The sequence below is a fragment of the Nomascus leucogenys genome, chromosome 11 (genome assembly GCF_006542625.1).
Source record: "Nomascus leucogenys isolate Asia chromosome 11, Asia_NLE_v1, whole genome shotgun sequence".
In the NCBI taxonomy this organism is placed as follows: Eukaryota; Metazoa; Chordata; class Mammalia; order Primates; family Hylobatidae; genus Nomascus; species Nomascus leucogenys.
In genome coordinates, this window is record NC_044391.1 from 19203916 (window position 1) to 19220071 (window position 16156).

The following is a 16156-nucleotide window of genomic DNA, read 5'->3' on the forward strand; positions in this document are numbered from 1 at the left end:
GTTACCATGGGGTTTGCAAATAATATTAGCCATTATTTTATACTGATGACAACAAATTGTTGCATGAACCAATAAACAAACTAAAAAACAAGCAAAGATACAACTAATAAAAACTCTACACTTTAACTTGGTCCCGCTGCTTTTTTTAAAAACTCTTTATTGTTTGTATTTATATTTTACTGTATGACTGTGTAGAAGAATTGCTGTAGTTATTTTTTTGATAGGTTCATATTTCAGTATTTTTACTCAAGGTATAAGTAGTTTACATACTACAATTACTGTGTTATAATATTCTGTGTTTTACTGTGTACTTACTATTACTAGTGAGTTTTATATGTTCAGATGGTTCCTTATTGTTCATTAACATCCTTTTCTTTCAGATTGAAGAACTCCCTTTTGCATTTCTTGTAGGACAGGTCTGGTGTTCATAATGGCCCTCAGCTTTTGTTTGGAAAAGACCTTATTTTTCTTTTACATTTCAAGGATATTTTTGCAGCATGTGCTATTCTAGGATAACAATTTTTATTCTTCAGTACTTTAAATATGTCATGCCTCTCTCTCTTCTGGCCTGTAAGGTTTCTACTGAAAAGTCTGCTGCCAGCCATATTAGAGCTCCATTGTATGTTATTTGTTTCTTTTTTTCTTGCCGCTTTTAGAATCCTTTCTTTATCCTTGGGAGTTTGACTGTTAAATGTCTTGACATAGTCTTCTTTAGTTCAAATCTGCTTGTTGTTCTATAATCTTCTCGTACTTGAATGTTATATCTTTCTCTGGGTTTGGGAAGTTTTTTTTGTTGTCCCTTTGAATAAAATTTCTCTCTCTCTCTCTGTCTCTCTCTCTCTCTGTCTTTCTGCTCTTTAAGACTAATAACTCGCTGGGCGCAGTGGCTCACGCCTGTAATCCCAGTACTTTGGGAGGCCGAGGTGGGCAGATCATGAGGTCAGGAGATCAAGACCATCCTGGCTAACATGGTGAAACCCCGTCTCTACTAAAAATACAAAAAAAAATTAACCGGGTGTGGCGGCATGCATCTGTATTCCCAGCCACTCGGGAGGCTGAGGCAGGAGGATGGCGTGAACCCGGGAGGCGGAGCTTGCAGTGAGCCGAGATCGCGCCACTGCACTCCAGCCTGGGCGACAGAGCGAGACTCTGTCTCAAAAAAAAAAAAAAAAACACACACACACAAAAACTAATAACTCTTGTATTTATGCTTCATTCTTTTTATCCTTTTTTCTTTTGTGTCTTCTGGCTGTATATTTTCAAATAACCTGTCTTCAAGCTCACTAATTCTTTATTCTGCTTTATTAATTCTGCTGTTAAGAGATTCTGATGCATTCCTCAATACGTAAATTGCACTTTTCAACTTCAGAATTTCTGCTTGATTCTTCTAAATTATTTCAATCTTGTTGTTCAATTTATCTAATACCAATCTGAATTCCTTTTTTGTGTTATCTTGAATTTCTTTGAGTTTCCTTAAAACAGCCATTTTGAATTCTCTGTCTGAAAAGTCACAAATCTCTGTTTCTCCAGGAGGTTACTGGTGCCTTATTTAGTTCATTTGGTAAGGCCATATTTTTCTTTTGGGTATTCATTAGTGTCTGGGCATCGAAGAGTTAAGTATTTATTGTAGTCTTTGCAGTCTGGGCTTGTTTGTAACTATTCTTCATGTCAAGACTTTCCAGGTATTTCAAGAAACCTGGGTGTTGTGACCTAAGTTTTTTTGTCATTGCAGCCATATTTGCATGAGGGAGCACCCTAAGCCCAGTAACGCTGTGGTTCTTATAGACTCACAGAGGTACCACCTTGGTTGTCTTGGATAAGATGTGGAAGAATTCTCTGGATTACCAGGCAGAGAGTATTGCTTTCTTTTCTTACTTTCTCCGAAACAAATGGAGTCTCTCTCTGTGCTGAGCTGCCTGGAGCTGTGGGAGGGGTGACACAAGCACACCTGTGGCCACCATCACTGGGAGTCAGATCTGAAGCCAACACAGCACTGGGTCTTATCCAAGGCCTGTGGTAATCACTGCCTGGTGACCACTTATGTTCACTCAAGGTGCTGGGTCTCTACAATCAACAGGTGGTGAAGCCCAGCCAGGCTTGTGTCCTTCCTTTCAGGGCAGAGAGTTCCCTCAGCCCTGGACAGGTCTAGAGGTGCCATCTTGGAGCTAGTGCCTGGGGTTGGAAACCTTAGGGATCTACCTGATGCTCTAATCTACTGTGGCTCAGCTGGCATAAAAACCTCAAGATGAAGTTCTTCTGACTCTTCCCTCCCATTTCCACAAGCAGAAGAGTCTCTCTCCGTGGCCACCATCACCCAAGACCTGTGGCAAGAACTACCGAGCTATCACTGATGTTCACTCTTCAGTCAGCTTTTAGTGAATGCTTCTCTGCCTGGGACTCTCCCTTCAGGGAAGTGGGCTCCCCTGTGACCCAGGGAAGGTCCAAAAATGCCATGCAAGAGCCAAGACCTGGAAATGGGGACCCCAAGAACCTGTTTGATGCCTTACACCACTGTGGCTGCACTGGGTACCTAAGCTGCAAGGCAAAGTCCCCTTTACTCTTCCCGCTGTTTTTCTCAAGCAGAAGGAGTCTCTCCACATATCTACCACAGCTGGGATTGTGCTGGGTCATATCTGAAGCTAGCACATCTCTACGTCTCATCCAAGGCCCACGGTGAGTATTGCCCAACTACCACTGCCGATTATTTAGAGTCGAAGGGCTCTTCAGTCATTAGGTGATTAATCCTGTCAGGACTGGATCCTTCCCTTCAAGGCAGAGGGTTCCCTTCTGACCCAGGATGTGTCTAGAAATGTTTTCCAGGAGCAAGGGCCTGGAATGGGAGCCTCATAACTCTGCCTGGCACCGTCTTCTACTGTGGCTGAGCTGGTGACCAAGTTGCAAGACAAAGTCCCCTTTACTGTCCCCTCCCCTTTCCTCAAGCAGAGGAAAGGAGTCTCTCTCAGAGCTGTGAGCTACTTCCCTGGGGTTAGGGGAAGGGTGATGCAAGCACTTCTTTGGCCACCCCAGTTGGTGTTTCACAGGGTCATGTACCCCCCAAGTCCACTGGCTCCAAGTCCAGCACAGTACCAGGACTTTCCCAGGAATTGCAGTCTTTGTGGCCTAGACTGCCTCTCAAGTTTTTCTGGGACTCAAGAGCACTTTCTCTGTGGCGGCAAGGCTTGCTAGAAGTGAGGTTCCTATTGTTGAGATGGGTGATTCCCCTCTGGCTAGGCTGTTCTAAATGCTCCCTCTGTGGGCATCAGCTGAGTTCTGTCTGATGTTGCTTTCCACCCTGACAGGGCAGCACTAACTTCCAAGGCAAAGTCCCATAATCACTACACTCTTCCTCCCTTAAGTGCACAGATTCTCTCTCTACACCACATGGCTGCTGCCAGGGGATCGGGGAGGGGTAGCATCGGCAATTCAAAATGGTCTTTGCTATCTTCTTCAGTGCTTCTTTCAGTGATACGAAGCTAAAACCAGGTACTGTGATTAATCACCTGATTTTTGATTCTCATAAAGGTGCTTTTTTCTGTAGGTAGTTGTTCAATTTGGTGTTCCTGTGGGGAGAATGATTGGTGGAATCTTCAATCCAGACATCTTGCTCCACCTGCTCCTCCTATTCCTTTAATCTTTAAACCAAATCGGACCAATCAATTTTTAAATAAATTTAAATGAATCATATACATTGATATAACAGATTCCTGTTGTACTAGTTTTCAATCACTGAGTAACAAATTACTGCACACATAATGGCTTAAAACAATACCAATTTATGATCTCACTATTATGTAGTTATAAGGTCAGGAATAGAGTGACAGGATTCTCTGTTCACTGTCGAGCTGGCTGTGTTTTCATTTGAAGATCAGGGTACTCCTCCAAACTCATTCACATTGTTGGCAGAGTTCAGTTCCTTAATGGGTATCTGCTAAGGTATCACTCTCGTCTCTTTAAAGGTCCTCTAGGTCCCTTGCCACATGACCCTCTTCCTCTTCAAAGACAGCAATGTGGAACTTCCTGCATGTCAAATACCCATTCTCAAATTTGAAACTCTTCTTTACGAACAGAGCTCACCTACCTACGTTAAGCCCACTGAGGATAATCTGCCCTTATTAAGGTCAGCTGTGCCAGTTATCATACCCTAATCGTGGAAGAGACTATCCCATCACATTCACAAAGCCTGCCCACCATCAATGGAGGGGTTTATACAGAGGTGCACACTGAAAGGTGGGAATAATGGGAACATCTTAGAATTATGCCCAGCGCAGTTGTCTTTACTTTTGTAATCTTACTTTACAATCTATTTAGGCCTCTTAATTTTTTTCTAAGGAAATTTTACTTTATTAAAAACCTTCATACTATAAAGATAGTTTGAACAGTGATCAAGAGTATGATAATCAAGGGCATAATTTTAGAGCCATTATTTAGACTTAAATCATAGCTCTTACTACTTAGGTGAAATGGGGCAAGTTATTTAACCACTCTTGCCTCAGTGTCTCATCTGTAAATGAGAATAGTATTACCTGCTCCATAGGGCTGTTTTGATGACTAAGTGAATTAATATGCACAAGACACACACAATACAGTCCAAAAGAATAACAGTTATTAAGTGTTAGCTATTAGTATTTCTCTTTCACAGTTACATGGAAGATATGAATTCTGTTTTGTAATCTACTAGATTTAGTTATACATTGAAGCTATGTTTATCTAGCTACCCATACATGCATTTGCTATTATGGATGTCCTAGTCTTTATTAATATTCTATTGCATTAATATTAACATTTTTATTAATAGAATTAATATTAATGTTGATGTTCTATTTTATATCACGGCTCAATGACAGAAAAATTGAAGAAAGTGGAGGTGCCTGCAAAGTTATCTATACAGAAAGGAGATACAAAGGCAATACAAACTCCTGAGATGAGAGATGGCTAGATGCGTCCTGAGCAATAGCAAATTTGTCAGTGTGGCTGGAAGTGAACAAGGAGGGAGTAGTAAGAGATGAGATCAGAGAGAGATCTTATTTGTCTAGATCATGTAGGGTCTTGTGCTTTGGCTTTCACTTGGAGGAAGCTAGAAAGCCATTGAAGGTTTTAAAGCAAACATGACATAATCTGTATTTTGTTTTAAAAAGAAAACTGTCATTACTGTATCACACTACGTTGAAACAAAGGTAAGAGAAGCAGCCGAGATAGTTGAAGTGGATCATAACAGTAGCTTAGACTAGAGTAGTAGATATGGGGCTAGTTAGAATTAGATTATCTTGAACTATTAGATTCTGGATATTTGAAGAAAAAGTTGAGAGCATTTATAGTTAGTTGTATATAGTTATGAGGAAAAGCGAGAATTAAGTTATGCCTATAAATGTTTTGATCTCAGAAATTAGAAAAAAATAGAATTGCCATTTACTGCTATATAGGACTATGAGAGGGAAAGATATGGAAGAGATCAAGAGTCAGTTTTAAACATGTTGCCTCTTAGTTGCCTAGCTGCAGATGTTAAGAAAACAACTTGAACATATTCATTTGGAGTTCACAAGTCAGGTTTGGCTTGGAGATGCAAGTTAGCAATTTTTCAGGAGATTGACAGTATTTGTAGTTACGAGTTTATGTGAGATCTCTTAGGGAGTGAACATAGATAAAGAGGACACGAGTACAGGAAAAGATTCCTAAGGAATATCAATGTTGCAGATAATGAAGGAAGAGAGAAAGAAAGGGGACAAATGCAAGAGTTATGCCTCTGAGTAGACAATAAGTGGATGGTATCCAGTGAATAGTGCATGACATCCGGTAAACTCAGGAACATCTGAGTTCAAATAGGAGAATTAACACTTCATTCATTCCAACAGGGGAGAATACAGAGTACAGTATTTGTGTATAGAAATTTTGCCCAGTGGTATAATACAGCCAGAGAAAACTTTCTAGAGTAAAATGTTGTCCTTCTATTAGGAGAATAATTACTATTAGACTCTGATTCCTTAATCTGGAATTGGAACGAAATACAGAGAGAAATAAAGTTCGGCACTTTGAGGGGAGAGGGCTCAGTGGTGGTTACAGACTAAGGGGGAGGGTCCATGGAAAGAAGGGAGGGTAAGTGCTGTACCCCTGTCAAAAAATAGGAAGGCTGGGTGCACATGTCTTGTTTAGATGATACTTTAAAACTTAAACATCTTAAATATTTTCCCTGTAAAAATTAATATCCGAAATGGTTTCAACATTGTTATATTGCCTAACATTGTCATCTCAAACGAAACACATTTTTTATATCTCATGTATTTCAAGTTTTTCATAGAAATCAGTAATAATATGCAATATTCTATGATGAATTCAAAATCCATTTTGATGGATTGAATAAAGGTATGTGAGGAAAATAGAAAAGTGAAATACATAGGCTAAATTATGTAAATATGAATTTAGATTAGAAATTGTTAATTTTATTATTAAATACTATGGGTTATTGTGGATGAATCCACCCCATTTTTACTCCTAGATAAGAGAAATACAGTTTCCTGCGGACTATGTATGTCTTCAGAAAATATCATACTCAAAATAAAACGATTGGCACTACACATCCAACATAAATATTTATAATTATTTTTTATTGACAAAAGTACAAATAATTTACTGATGATCCTGTGAGAGATTTTTGTGTGGACAGAAATATCTGAACATATTCCACTTAAGAGACTAAATAATCTCACACAAGACTCATCTAACTTAACAAGCTGTGCAATTTTAAGACTCTACCTGAATATAGTAAATGTTATGTGTTTGGAAGTCTGCCTTTGTGGATATTCACTCCACCTGAACCCAAATCATGCACCATTATATAATGAAGAGAATTTTCAAAGGAAAAAAATAGAAATGGTTGATAATTTATGAAAAGAGGTGTTATTTGAATAAAGTGTTATCATTCTGGGGTTAATGGTTTGGCAAAAATTAAGAATATCATTGTATTCTTTGTTGAAGAGAGTATAGAGAAAAAGACTATCATTCAGTCCAGGGTAGAGTTTAAATTGACAGAAATTTTGAAAAGCAATGTGGCAATATTTATTAAAATTTTAAGTGTGTCATTGATTCAGTTCTAGGAATTTGTACAAACAAAACACTTTCAGAAATGTGCAAAGGTGAGTGTTCATGTATATTTAGTGAAGGACATTGGAAATAGCACAAATGTTCATTAATAGGATTCATTAAATAAATTAGCATATGTCCAACTACCTCTACATAATAGTTTTAACATATTTCTTATTAATTTTTAAAAAGTACAACATATGCAGTTACGTTTTCTGTTTAAGGAACAAAAGGACAGTGGTAAACAACAGAGGGTCAATGGCGGGAGCAGTCCCTGCCTTGGATTCAGGCAATATGGGCAAGAAAAGTGATACAGAATTTCAACGCATAATTAAACCAACTAAAGGTCAGTCTGCTTTTTATTATGATGGTAAGCTGGCAATTTAAACAATGTCAGTTATAAAATACTTCTCCCCACTGGGGTAGGTTGTTCCTATAACACTTGGGAATAGAGCGGGGAAGAAAGAGAGAGAGAGAGAGAGATGAGATTGAAACAGAGGATGGGAGAGAGAGATTGGGAGAGGAGGGAAAGGGAGGAGGGAGAGAGAATATGAACAAGTAGTAAATTAGGGATGGCCCCATGTGTTTCAAATGTGAAATTATAATAGAAAATATTGTTATATTTTGAATTTGTATGTGTTATGATACAGGATATGGCCAACAGTAACCCATGGTCCCATTCTGGACAGCTGCTTCTTTTTGTAAGTAGTTTTATTAAAATGCAGCAGCACTCATTCTTTTATGCATAGTCTAGGGCTACTTTCACCCGGCAGCAGAATTCAGTAGTTGCAATAAAGACCATATGCAAAGGAACAATACTGGACCCTTGCTTTCACCACATACAAACATTAATTTAAGAAGGATTAAAGATATAAATGTAAGACCTCAAACTACAAGAATCCTAGAAGAGCACCTAGTAAACATCATTCTGGACATCGGCCTGGGAAATAATTTATGACTAAGTCCTCAAAAGCAATTGTAATAAAAATTAAAACTGAAAAATGAAACCTAATTATACTCAAGAGTTTTGGCACAGCAGAAGAAACTATTAACAGAGTAAAAATATACCCTACAGACTGAGAGAAAATATTCACAAACTGTGCATCCAACAAACGACCAATATCCAGAGTCTGTAAAGAACTTAAGCAATTGAACAAGCAAAAAAAATAATAATCCCATTAAAAATTGGGCAATAGACATGAACAAACACTTCTCAAAAGAAGACTGGCAAGTGGTCAGTAAACATATAAAACAAGTCCAACATCACTAATCATCAGAGAAGTGTATTTCAAAATCACAGTGAGATAACATCTCACACCAGTCAGAATGACTATTATCAGAAAGTCAAAAAACAACAGGTGCTGACCAGGCTCAGGAGAAAAGGGAATGCTTATACACTGTTGGTGGGAATGTAAATTAGTTCCTCTACTGTGGAAAGCAGTTTGGAGACTTCTCAAAGAACTTACAACAGAATTACTCTCTGACCCAGCAATCCCGTTACTGGGTATATATACAAAAGAAAATAAATTATTCTACTAAAATGACACATGCACTCATACATTCATCACGGCACTTTCACAATAGTAAAGACATGGAATCAACCTAGGTGCCCATCACTGGTGGATTGAATGAAGAAAATCTGGTACATATACACCATGAATTACTAAGTAGCCATAAGAAAAGAACAAAATTATGTCCTTTGCAGTAACATAGATGTAGCTGGAGGTCATTATCCTAAGCAAATTAACACAGGAACAGAAAACCAAATACTGTGTCTTTTCACTTATAAGTGGGAGCTAAACATTGAGTACTTATATACATAAATACGGCAACAATAGACACTCGGGGCTTCTAGAATTGGGAGGGAGGGAGGGGTTGAGTACTATGCTCACTACCTGAGTGATGGATCATTTGTACCCCAACCCTCAGCATCACACAATATACCTACATAACAAGCCTGCACATGTATCCCTGAATCTAAAACAAAAGTTGAGAATGCAATTATCCATTCATCTGTTTATGGACATTTGGGTTGTTTCTACATCTTGGCTGTTGTGAATATTGATGGGGCTTCAGATGTCTCTTTAAGATCATGATTTCAATTCTTTTGGATGGATATTCAAAAGTGGGATTGCTAGATCATATGGTAGTGGTAATTCTACTAATTTTTTTGAGAAAACTCCATATATTGTGTTTTCTTCTAATTTCACATTGAAATGTTTGTTGACTACTGTGATAGAAAACCAAGGCTGTCAGAGTATAAGGTAATAGAAGATTGTTGTTTGGTAGCATATTCTCAGAGAAGAGCAAGTCCCCATAATTTTGCCAAATGTGCTCTGGGGTTAGGCCTGCCCCATCCTGATGTGCTTCACCCATTGAACAATTCATTTCGTTATTCAATCATGTAAATGGAACATTAAAAAAATGGTCACTTTTTTTTCAAATTATTGTCCTCTTCTGATTCATTTATTTTACAATTAACTATTGAACACTTAACATGCAGGAGGACCCTTTTTCTAGTCACAGAGAAATAGTAAACTAGACAAAAATCTTCATCCCCAGAGGAGCTTATGTTCTACACTTGTAGTGCTCATGTCTTCAAATTTTACAACTACCAACTTAAAAGTTTTGCTAGGGGATTCTGAAGAAAATGACAGCCTGAGTGTTTATCAACTCTTCAGCTCCCAATCACTTGTCTGTCTAAAGAGATAGCACGTATTCTCTGCCACTCTTAGAGGTGATTAGCCCTTGTGTACTTGTGATTTCCCTGCTGGAGAAAAGTCATGCTAACCTGCTTGTGCAGAGTCCTGGGAAGGTCAACTATGTCTTACTAGACCTTGAGGACTTGCAGGAAAGTTGAAAGCTGAAAGACTACCGCTTCATAAGCTTGGTAAGTCCTAGGTAGATCCTCAGTTGTTGATTCCTGGTCAGTAGTTTTGTTTCATAAAAATTTTGAATATTGTTTCAAAATATATACACCAGTAAAAGACGTATGTAGAAACATGAGACAAGAATAGTAACATCAGAGGTAAATTAGATGGTTTTTCTAATGCAGCAAGTGCATACATGTAAAATATCACCTCAAAGAGCACATGTAAAGAAAGAAACTGGAAGGCCCAGTCAGGAGAATTGCTTGAGGCCATGAGTTTGAGACCAGCCTGAGAAACATAGCAAGACCTTCGCTTTACAAAAATTAAAGAAATTAGCTCAGTGTGTTGGTACACACCCGTAGTCTCAGATACTCAGAAAGCTGGGTTGGGAGGATTGCTTGAGCCCAGGAGTTTGAGGCTGCAGTGAGTTAAGATCATGCCACTGTATGCCAGCGTGGGAGACAAAACAAGACTGTCCCCACTGCCCCCTCCATAAAAAAGAAAGAAAAAGAAATCAACTAACAGATTCAAGGTGTCATTGAGAGGAACTATGTATGGAGTAGTCAGGCATATTTATGACTTGAGAAGGAATATTGGAAAAGTAATTAAATTTGAATGAGATTTAGGAGGGCAGTTTAATAAAGAATTGTGTTTAGCTGAACAGAACCTTAAAATGAGAACAATTTAATAGAGTTAAACTAAATTTCAAGATAAAAGTTTACATATTTTATGCAAGTACCTCAAACCTGGAGAAAGTTGTAATGTCAGGAATTAGCCACAAACATTTCTACTTTGATTGAAATTTAAGGTACTTTCAACACACTTGCTTCACTCTTAATATTTGATTCAAATTATGTTTTTCATAATTTTATATAATGCCAAATCAACTAAAGCAGATTTTACTCTTACAAATCATGTACACATATGTATAATAATGAGACTGCATGGAGTCCAAATAAAAGTTACATTTTCTTATGTACTCACAAAATAAGGAGGTTTGATCACTGTTTTGGAAATGTCCACCAAATAATACAATTTTCTCTGGGGACTTTAGAAATAGGCCAATCTAATGAAAAAGAAAAGACACATTGAAATACAGAACATGTTCTTCTTGAAAAGATTGATGTATTAAATATTTATGCAAACATATTAAATTGGCAAGTGTATGAAAACATTATTACATATTCATCACCTTCACATTTCATCTTTCTGAGAACTTCTTTCCTATAAAACTAAAATGGAAGACTATAAGTTTTCCAAAGCCACATTTTTCAAATTAATAACATTAGATAGTTTTTCTTCAGAGTTTATATTAATTCACATAAACAACAAAATTAATGTTGGAACTGGACAAGGCTAATAATTTATTCAAAACAGAAGCACTAAAGTGCTGTTTCATCATTAGCCTTTCTTCCTAAAACCTGAACTGGAGCTTCCTTTTATGAAAGATGCCCCCTTAGAGTGAATATTCACTTTGAAAAATAAATGAGCTCTTTTAGGTCATGGAGTTATTTACCAAACCACTGACTTTGTAACAACTCCAAATGTCGTAAGAGAATTCATGCATTTCCAAATTTCTAACTTCTCCCAGAGTGTAATAAATCTTTGTTGGCTCTAAAATTTTATGATCTTTGGAAAGTGTCATTTAAATTAAAATTTAAATTGATTATACCTCTCATTAAAGTCAGAAAGTTGAAATGATTTTATATATGCTCTAAAACCACTCATGTTTAATATAATCTGATTTGTTATGGCGATATTGTGTTCTGCATTCAAAGCTTTTTCTACTTCCCTTTCCTGCTAAATTCTTTCCCCATTTCTTTCATCTTTTTCTTACCTCATTATTTATTTGATTGAAACATACTCATCACTATTTTATTCTTTTATTTTCCTATCTTTTCATCCCTCTGACCATTTTTCACCGACTTGTCTTCCTTTCCCGCTTGCACCACTCTCCTTTTGTTCACCCTTGTTGATATTTTTTAATTTTATAATACTTTAGTTTTAATTTTTGTGGGTACATAGTATGTGTACATATATATGAGGTACATGAGATGTTTTGATACAGGCGTGCAATGAGTAATAATCACATCAGGGTAAATGGGGTATTCATCTCCTAAAGCATTTATCCTTTGTGTTACAAACAATATAATTATACTTTTATTTATTTTAAAATGCACAATTAAATTATTATTAACTGTAGTCATCCTGTTGTGCTGTCAAATACTAGGCCTTATTCATTCATTCTATTTTTTTGTACCCATTAACCATCCCCACTTCCCCCTCAGCCCTCCACTACCCTTTCCTGCCTCTGATAACTATCCTTCAGTTATTTACAACAACATGGATGAAACTGAAGGTCATTATGTTAAGTGAAATTAGCCAGGCACAAAAGGACAAACCTCTTTGATGTTTTAAAGATTGTTGTGTTAATTATTTTTTCTCACTTTGAGTCCTCATGTCTCTGTTTTAATAGTTTGTGCACATTAACAACCCTGGGGTGGGGTAGCAAGTTCTTGGTGTTTACTCTACTTAATTTAACTTGGCTATTCCTATCTTACAGCCTGGTAAGAAAAATCCATATCATGACACAGAAGAGATGGAGGAAGAAGAGAAAACAAAAGGTCAGAGATGTAGCCCTACATAGCTGATTTTAAAAGGAACTTAAAATTTTACTTTGGCTAAAATTGACCTCTCCTGTAATTCAATCCAAACCTCTGTTGTTTGTGTGTGGCCAAGTTCAGTAGTCTTTGGAGTTTCACTTCTCTAATTATCCAAATGCATTTGTTGAAGCCCCATCCCCTGCCTCCTCCAAATCCCTTCATGGGTTTGCTTCTGCTCACTGCTCATTGCTATTTTCACGGTGCCGCTGAATTCCACTCTCCTTCTCTGTTTCTAGCCTTCTCGACATTGCTTTCTCCTCTCATCCCTGGCATGAAACACAGATGCTGGTTATTCAATCTTTAAAGCACTGTTCTTTTAAGAATAAACTTTTACTGAAGAATGGGGGATAAAAGATGGAGCGTAAGCTCAGAACAGCACAGCGAGAAAATGTACAAGTAAAACTAAGTTATTTAGTTTAGAGCTTCTTGGTCAGACCCTCCTTAGTCCTGCTTGCCAATTTGTGCTAGATTATTTTTTTCCTAGTAACTGTTACCCACACCTCTCCTCCCCATTCAGGGACCCCAAAGCATGTTCTTCAGTGACCAGGAAAATATTTTATATTCTTAATACTTCATTATGGAGAATAATTTATTTCATTTTGTATAACCATTGTGTGTTAGTTTCCCATGGCTGCCTTAACAACTTACTACAAACTGGGTGGCTTAAAGCAACAGAAATTTATTTTTCTCAGTTTTGGAGGCCAGAAATCTGAAATCAAGGTGTCAGCAAGACCATGCTCTTTTCAGAGGCTCTAGAGAAGATTCATTTTTCTGCCTCCCTCCAGCTTCTTGTGGCTCCAGGCGTTCTTTGATTCTCCTTGGCTTGTGGCTGCATCACTGATTTCTGCTTCCGTGATCATGTGGCTCTTCTTCCGCATGTCTTCTCCCTTCTCTTACAAGGACACTTCGTTGCATTCAGGGCCCACTCAGGTAATTCAGGATGATCTCATGCCAAGACCCCTAATTTAATTACATCTACAAAGATCCCTTAGCCAAGTAAGGTCATATTCATGGGTTCTGGGAATTAGGATTTAGGCATATCTTTTGGAGAGCCATCATGCAATGCACGACATTCTAAACAGACTCCAGTTTTCTCAGCTTTAACGGAGACAATCAATCAAATGATTTTTCTTTTTTAATTTAAAAATAAAAACAGTATTTCTGTCTCAGAATAATTCTGCAGCCCAGTTCTTAGAGCAAATTACAGTTAGATTTAAAAGAATGCTTTTCTTCTCATTTTAAAGATTTCTGTTTAAAAATTGTTGAAATGACCTAACATTTTAAAAGACGGAAAAATAATTGTAATATCAAAAACTTAACCACATATTTATACAAATGCCTTTATAATCTTTGTGTATATGTGTGTATATATACATGTGAATGTATAAATACATACTTGTAATCATGATGAACTTACAACTGCAGATTGTGTTTAATCTTAGCATATTAAATAAGTTTTTTCAATGTTTTAACGTATGTCTTAATTTACCACTTTTTAATTTTTTAATCTTAATGATTTAAGAAAGTATTAGTCATTGTAGAAAATACAAATAAACTAAAAGAAAAATGAATCACCTGAAATTCTTTTAAAAAAGAAAACCAATCTGGAGACACATACATCTGTTTTTTTGTTTTGTTTTGTTTTGTTTTTGAGACGGAGTCTCACTCTATGGCTAGCCTGGAGTGCAGCAGTGCGATCTCAGCTCACTGCAAGCTCCGCCTTCTGGGTTCAAGTGATTCTCCTGCTTCAGCCTCTTGAGTAGCTGGTATTACAGGCACGCGCCCCCACACCCAGCTAATTTTTTTATTTTTAGTAGAGACGGGGTTTCACCATGTTGGCCAGGATGATCTCAATCTCCTGACCTTGTGATCCACCCGCCTCGGCCTCCCGAAGTATTGGGATTACAGGCGTGAGCCACTGCATCCAGCCTCTGTATTTTTTAATTATATCTTCATGTTTGTATGAATCTGTATCTGTAGCTGTATCTACATTTATTTATAGTTTTGGCTATAACCCCATCTCAGGAACTAGTTGACTAAAAAAAGTAAACTTCTATTGTTTTTGAATTATTACATATTTTGTGGTCTTTTAAAAAGTACTGCAACCTCTTCTATGAATGAATACACTTGTTTTTATAAGTTTTGAAATGTATTGTTAAATGACATTTCTCAAAGCCTAAGCACTGATGATAATCCCTACTGCTTCTTAACCAAGATTGTAATGACAATCTTAGAATCAAACATTATCAATTTTAATATTTATTAGAGAATGTCTGACAACACTTTCTAGAGATTCTCTTATTTTATCATGTTGCCAATTTTCCTAAAAAGTGTTAAGTGAGATTGTTAAGGCTACAATGGATGCAAATAATGTTAACGCTATAATGAATGCAAAATTATTAATTTAAGCATTGTTTCATCATTAAACCTTGTATATATTTCTAATTTTTTTATTGTTATGTTTATACATATTGATTTCTCTGCAGCTAAATTATTCTTTTACATAAATTTCCCAGAAATGTGTGTATTCAGAGAAATTGTGGAAATAAATCTAGTCTTCATACAGATTGCAATTTGCCTTTTATAAGGGTTGTATGAAGATAGTTTCATCAGAGTATAAGAGTAAACCGGTTTTACCCCAAGTTCATTATGATTGTTGTATTTTGATATTAACATCAGTATTTTCAATATAAAAGTAGTAGAATTCTACCATAAGATTAGTTTAATTGCATTGCTTCTATCTCAGAATTGAAGTTTATGTAAGTTCCTAAATAGCTTTAAATTCATTTAATGTAATTTATTTTTGTCTACTTATTTTTGGGGGGCTTAATTTGAATAAATTGTGTTTTTATTGCAGATAGATCATCCCTCTAGTGATCTTTATCTATTTAAATTTCCCATGATTTGTTTTTACTCAATTTAGTAGTCTATAAGGAATTTAGACTGATATAAGGTCAATTTCCACAGATTGCTAATTAATAATCTTTATTTATTAGTAGTCCTTCTCTGTTACTTTATGTTGCCTATGTCTAAAAAATTTCGTTATATAGTTTTGTTCAGGCATTTTCACTATGTTCTATTTATCGTCACACTTACTTTTGTTCTAATAGCATGCTGTTTTGATTATCACTGTTTTAAAATGTGACTTGATATCTGGCAGAGCTGGCATCCCTACCTCACAGTTATGCTATTAAACATTTAAAAAATAATATTTCTTTTTTTTTGCATTTTAAAAAGTTTTGTGAATTGGCAAGAAAATAATTAAGGACTATTTTAATGGGTAGTGTGCCAACCCCACAGAGCAACTTATGTGAGAGTACCTTTAAAATATATTAGTCAATAGTCAATATTTGCATTATAGAAGAATCAGAAAATATCCAAGGAGTATTTTCATACTAAAACAGGTATTTTTAAGTGGGAACTAAGAATATGTGATTATTTATTGGTTAAGATAAAATGAAAATTAATATTACTGTACTATATTAGGGGCTTTTTTGTTTTTAAATTCAAGTATACAGGTATTTTGTAGGAATTCTGGCTTACTTGAAA

The 16156-nt window shown here is 36.4% G+C and overlaps 1 long non-coding RNA gene across 1 annotated transcript; it reads left to right on the forward strand.

Moving 5' to 3' along the window:
* The first annotated feature begins 6903 nt into the window (after nucleotides 1–6903).
* On the forward strand, nucleotides 6904–13787 carry LOC115837334. The gene is made up of 4 exons (XR_004032387.1): nucleotides 6904–7420; nucleotides 7725–7775; nucleotides 12508–12568; nucleotides 13393–13787. It is a non-coding gene; the product is annotated as an uncharacterized LOC115837334 (long non-coding RNA).
* Nucleotides 13788–16156: the final 2369 nt, after the last annotated feature.